This window comes from Scyliorhinus torazame, chromosome 7 (assembly GCF_047496885.1).
Source record: "Scyliorhinus torazame isolate Kashiwa2021f chromosome 7, sScyTor2.1, whole genome shotgun sequence".
Classification (NCBI taxonomy): domain Eukaryota; kingdom Metazoa; phylum Chordata; class Chondrichthyes; order Carcharhiniformes; family Scyliorhinidae; genus Scyliorhinus; species Scyliorhinus torazame.
In genome coordinates this window covers 166,874,218-166,880,217 of record NC_092713.1, presented here as the reverse complement: position 1 = coordinate 166,880,217, position 6,000 = coordinate 166,874,218, and the positions used below count along the sequence as shown (strand labels likewise).

Genomic DNA, 6,000 nt, shown 5'->3' with positions numbered 1-6,000 from the left:
AGATGTGCAGGTTAAGTTGATTTGCTCTGCTAAATTATTCTTTTGTGTCCAGGGATGTGCATGTTAGGTGGATTGGCCATGCTACATTATTCTTTTGTGTCCGGGGATGTGCATGTTATGTGGATTTGCCATGCTAAATTGTCCGTTAGTGTACAAAGATGTGCAGATTAGGTGGATTGGCCATGCTAAATTGTCCCATAGTTTCCAAAGATGTGCAGATTAGTTGGATTCGTCATGCTAAATTGCCCCTTCGTCTCCAAAGATGTGCAGGTTTGGTGGATTGGCTATGCTAAATTATTCTTTTGTGTCCAGGGATATGCAGGTGAGGTGGATTGGCCATGCTAAATTGTCCCTTAATGTCCAAAGATGTGCAAGTTAGGTGGATTGGCCATGCTAAATTGTCCCTTCGTGTCCAAAGATGTGCAGGGTAGATGGATTGGCTCTGCTAAATTGTCATTTTTTGTCCAGCGATATGCAAGTTAGGTGGATTAGCCATGCTAAATTACTCTTTTTGTGTCCAGGGATGCGCAGGTTAGGTGGATTGGCCGTGCTAAATTGTCATTTTGTGTCCAGGGAAATGCAGGTTCGGTGGATTGGCCGTGCTTAATTGTCATTTTGTGTCCAGGGATATGCCGGTTAGGTGGTTTGGCCATGCTAAATTGTCATTTTGTGTCCAGGGAAATGCAGGCTTGGTGGATTGGCCATGCTTAATTTTCTTTGTGTCCAGGGATATGCCGGTTAGGTGGTTTGGCCATGCTAAATTATTCCTTGATGTCCAAAGATGTGCAGGTTAGGTGGATTGGCCATGCTAAATTATTCTTTTGTGTCCAGGAATGTGCAGGTTCGGTGGGTTGGCTCTGCTAAATTGTCATTTTGTGTCCAGGGATATGCAGGTTCGATTACGGGGTTAGGACGGAGTGGCTGGGGTAGTGTACCTGTGTCGGGTGCTCTTTTAAAACATTTGTTCATGGGATGTGGGCGTGCTGGCTGTGTCAACATTTATTTTCCATTCTGAGGGCATTCAAATCCCAGCCCTGAGGGCATTTCATGGACAAACACATTGCTGTGGCTCTGGAGTCACATGTAGGCCAGACCAGATAAGGATAACAGATTTCCTCCCCTAAAGGACATTTGTGGGTTTTTACGACAATCGAGAATGGTTTCATGATCGTCATTAGACTTCTAATTCCAGATTTCTTTAATTCAATTTAAATTCCACCTTCTGCCCTGACAGTATTTGAACCCACATCCTCAGGGCATTACCCTCAGTTTCTGGATTACTCGTTGATTGACAACACACTGCGCCACTGTCTCCTGAAGAATAGGTGCAGACTCGATGGGCTGAACGGCCTCCTTCTGCACTGTAGCGATCCTATGAGTCGATGAAATTCTATGATTTCCTCAGACCCTTTTACACCGGGAATAGTTACCAGCTTATCTCGTTCAGTTTGTCTGGAGGGACTCACCGTACAATAAAGTGTTTCCGTGAGGAGAGGTGAGAATCCCTTTCAGAGTCTCACTGAGGTTCGAAGCCGCACTCTGGACGTGACAGGAATGAGCAACTCTGAGAAGTGTTGTGTGAAAGTAACAATTTTATTGAATAAGGATAGTAATATGACAATTATCACTGATAATATATCTAAAATGATATAAAAGAAAGATAATGGGCAGGATTCTCCGTTACGCTCGCCGGTCAATGTGGTCCCATTGTGGGCAGCCCCACGCCGTCGGGAAATCTCTCGTGTGGGTGCGCTGCCGGCGCAATGGGGAATCCTGACAGCGGAGAATCCAGTCCCATGTGTATGAAAAGAACTTTATTTATTGAAAGGAGAAGCAATTTGTATATATCTGAGGAAATTGGTGCCCACGTTACTGTCCCCTCGGTACACACATCACCAAGTCACTGAGTCACCCCAATGGGTGGGCACTCTGGTCAGTCACTCCGTTTCTGACCCTCCTGTTGTCCGTGGATGACTATTCCACCCGGCTGCAGCACTGAGTCTCTGAAGCAATGTCTCTTCAAACTGGATTTCTGGCTCCATTCCAGTCTCGTGAAGCCTGCCACACAATCTTTCCCCAAACAAATCTCAGCTCTTCTCAGTTCCCCTCACAGGGACCTCAAGGTGAAGCAGACTTTGTAATGTTCAGCTTGTTTACGCAGCTCTTGATGGTGTTTTCCCATCTGTCATCAATCAGGTGTTATGTCCATCAATGAAACTTCATCTTCTGATGCTTCAGGTGACCACGGCAGATAAGATTACTCAGCGACTTGCTCTGTAGTCCAAGGTCACAGAATGCCAGAGGACAGGAATTCTAATCAACAAAAAACAACTTATTTTAATATTCTAGTTTGAGAAAGTGGAAAAACAAATGATTCGTCTAAACAACAACTGTGCAGTCAATACTTAGAGAAAACAAAGGCCGCAATTTAACAGCCACAATGCGGCCGGTACGAATCCGTACATACCGGTTAAATCACGGGAGAGGCCGAAAGCGGGATCCACGTCTAACCGGCTCGCTCCTATTGGCGGGTTCCAGATCCCGCCTCGACGTGGCAAGACACCAGTTGAGACCTATTAAGGGCAATCTCCATCTTATTAATGAGATGGAAGCCCAATCTAACGGCCTCCCAGGAACTAACCAGCTCCCCAGCAAGCGCTCAAGCTGGTACCGTTTAGCACTCCTATTTAAAAATGGGATCCTAGTGCAATGACCGCTGAAAGGATCGGAGGAGGTGAGTGGCCATTTTAATTGGCATGCAGTCCAGCGGCCCCAGTGCTCGGGGGTGGGGGTGCTCACGGGGGTGATGGTCCTGGTCGGGAGCTGGGAGCCATCGGTGGTGGGTCGACCTTGGATTGGGTGGCTGAGGGGCTCAGCACCCATGGTTCCTAAAGGCCATCCCCCAAATTGTGTATACCCCTAACAGGGGCAACTACAGCTTCTGCCGGTTTGTCCTAAACACTCCAGGACAGAGCCCCGTTCTTGGTTAGATGCTGAAGGACACTTTAACTGCCTTTGGTTGTGAGCAGCCTCTGGCTGCACAGCTGAAGGCTATTGTTAATAAAGAATTGGTCCCAGATGCAGGTTGTGTTTGTTGCTTGCTCCTGCTGGTGACATATAGATGCCTGGAGGCAGCTGTAACTGAGAGTTTGTTTGCTGCTTACTGCTGCCTTTTCTGCTTGCCTGCTGCCTCTTCCGCTTGGGCTTACTTGCTGCTTTCTGGATGAGGGAAGGAAGAAAGAAGTTTGCTGCCTTTCGATCTTTATTACCTGGAGTGCAGCAAGGGGAGGATTTTGTTGGTCCTACTACCGGGTTCAGGATGCAGGGGGATTTGCTTGAGCAATCTGTGGATGTTTTTTAAAGGCCTGTTTTGTGAGTTGACTTTGTATTCTGTTCTGGACCTGTGGACCACCTGTTAATGCCCCTCTTTGTGAGGCCTGGTCCACAGACAGGGTGGTGATGGAAGATCAGATGGCGACACTGCAGGAGAGGAGGGACGGCTCGACTGCGCAGACCTCAGATTGCGCTGGGACACTTTCATGGATTACCGGTGATTTTTTATGTTCAGTAGCCATCTGCTGTTCCCTTTATGGGAGCCGTGCAGGTCGCTGGTGTTCCTTGTTTTCCATTTGCACTGTGTTTGGTGTATTTTTGTTTTGGGGCAGAGGAGGGTTAGAACATAGAACATACAGTGCAGAAGGAGGCCATTCGGCCCATCGAGTCTGCACCGACACACTTAAGCCCTCACTTCCAACCTATCCCTGTAACCCAATAACCCCTCCTCATCTTTTTTGGTCACTAAGGGGAATTTGTCATGGCCAATCCATCTAACCTGCACGTCTTTGGACTGTGGGAGGAAACCGGAGCATCTGGAGGAAACCCACGCAGACACGGGGAGAACGTGCAGACTCTGCACAGACAGTGACCCAGCGGGGAATCTAACTTAGGACCTTGGCGCTGTGAAGCCACAGTGCTATCCACTTGTGCTACCGTGCTGCCCCTAATTTGGATGATGGATACCATGTACCCATATTTATCTTTTTGCCAGTTGCAGTCCCTCCTGCCTCTGTGGCCTGGGAGTCGCTGGAGGATGCTGCCAGTGCTGGAGAGGGGGAGGTGATTTTCTCTCTCGCGCCCTCCTCCGCCATGCTCCAGGTCGGTGAAACTTTCCGGTGGTTGGCTTACCAAGCGACTTCTCACTGATACAGATCCACTGTAGGGGCTGTGGAGGGATACATAGGTACATAGAAGATAGGAGCAGGAGGAGGTCTTTTGGCCCTCGATCCTGCTCCACCATTTATCACGGTCATGTCTGATCATCCAACTCGATAGCCTAATCCTGCTTTTTCCCCATAGTCTTTGATTCCATTCGCCCCAAGTGCTATATCCAGCCGCATCTTGAATATATTCAATGTTTTAGTATCAACTACTTCCTGTGGTAATGAATTCCACAGGCTCACCACTCTTTGTGTGAAGAAATGTCTCCTTATCTCTGTCCGAAATAGTTCACCCTGAATCCTCAGGTTGTGACCCCTGATTCTGGACACACCCATCATTGGTAACATCTTCCCTGCATCTACCCTGTCATGTCCTGTTAAAATTTAGTAAGTCTCTATGAGAATCCCCCTCATTCTTCTGAACTCCAGCGAGAACAATCCCAACCTAGTCAATCTCTCCTCATATGACAGTCCCGCCATCCCTGGAATCAGTCTGGTAAACCTTCGCTGCACTCCCTCGCGAGCAAGAACATCCTTCCTCAGAGAAGGAGACCACAACTGCACACAACACTCCAGGTGTGGCCTCGCCAAGGCCCTGTACAATTGCAGCAACACATCCCTTCTTCTATACTCAAAACCTCGCGCAATAAAGGCCGACATCTTTACCGCCTGCTGCACCTGCATGCTTACCTTCAGCGAATGGTGCACAAGGTCACTCAGGTCCCGCTGCACACTCCCCTCTCCCAATTTACAACCGTTCAAGTAGTAATTTGCCTTCCTTTTTTGTTTCTCAAGTGAATAACCTCACACTTATCCACATTATACTGCATCTGCCATTGATTTGGCCATTCGCCCAACCTGTCCAGATTATTCTGTAAGATATCTGCATCCTCATCACAGTTCACCCTCTCACCCAACTTGGTACCATCTGCAAACTCTGAGATGTAACATTTTGTTCCCTCATCCAAATCATTAATATATATTGTGAATAGCTGGTGTCCCAGCACCGATCCCTGTGGCACCCCACTAGTTACTGCCTGCCAATTTGAAAAGGACCCGTTAATACTTACTCTTTGTTTTCTCTCTGCCAACCAGTTTTCTATCCACCTCAATACACTTCCCCCAATTCCATGTGCTTTAATTTTGCACAATAATCTCTTATGCGGGACTTTGTCAAACACCTTCTGAAAGTCCAAATATACCACATCGACTGACTCCCCCTTGTCAACTGTACTGGTTACATCTTCAAAGAATTCCAACAGATTTGTCAAGAATGATTTCCCCTTCATAAATCCATGCTGACTCTGACTGACCCTGCCACTGCTCTCTGAATGTTCCGCTATAAAGTCCTTGATAATGAATTCAAGCATTTTCCCCACTTCTGATGTTAGGCTTACTGGTCTATTTTCTTTGTTTTTTTTCTTCCCTGTTTTCTTTCTACCTCCCTTTTTGAATATTGGAGTGACATTAGCTACCTTCCAATCTGCAGGGACAGTTCCAGAGTCTATAGAATCCCAGAAGATGACAACCAATGCATCCACTATTTCCAGAGCTCTGGGATGCAGATTCTCAGGCCCTGGGGATTTATCCGCTTTAAATCCCATCAATTTTCCCAGCACCATTTCTCTACTAATGTTGATCTCCCCCAGTTCTTCTCTCTCACTAAACCTTTCATTCTCCAACATTTCCGGTGTCTAATTTGTCTCCTCTTTTGTGAAGACAGAACCAAAGTATGTAAAGTGTCATGGACCTGTGTACACAGACTGGAATTATGAAGTGTGAT

At 47.1% G+C, this 6,000-nt stretch overlaps 1 long non-coding RNA gene across 1 annotated transcript in view; it reads right to left on the bottom strand.

The window, feature by feature from the left end:
* Positions 1–1,574: 1,574 nt before the first annotated feature.
* LOC140426687 (uncharacterized) overlaps positions 1,575–6,000 on the bottom strand; it is a 22,743-nt gene continuing 18,317 nt past the window's right edge. The window contains exon 2 of the long non-coding RNA XR_011948269.1: positions 1,575–2,313. This is a non-coding gene — a long non-coding RNA (uncharacterized lncRNA). The remainder of the gene's footprint in view (positions 2,314–6,000) is intronic.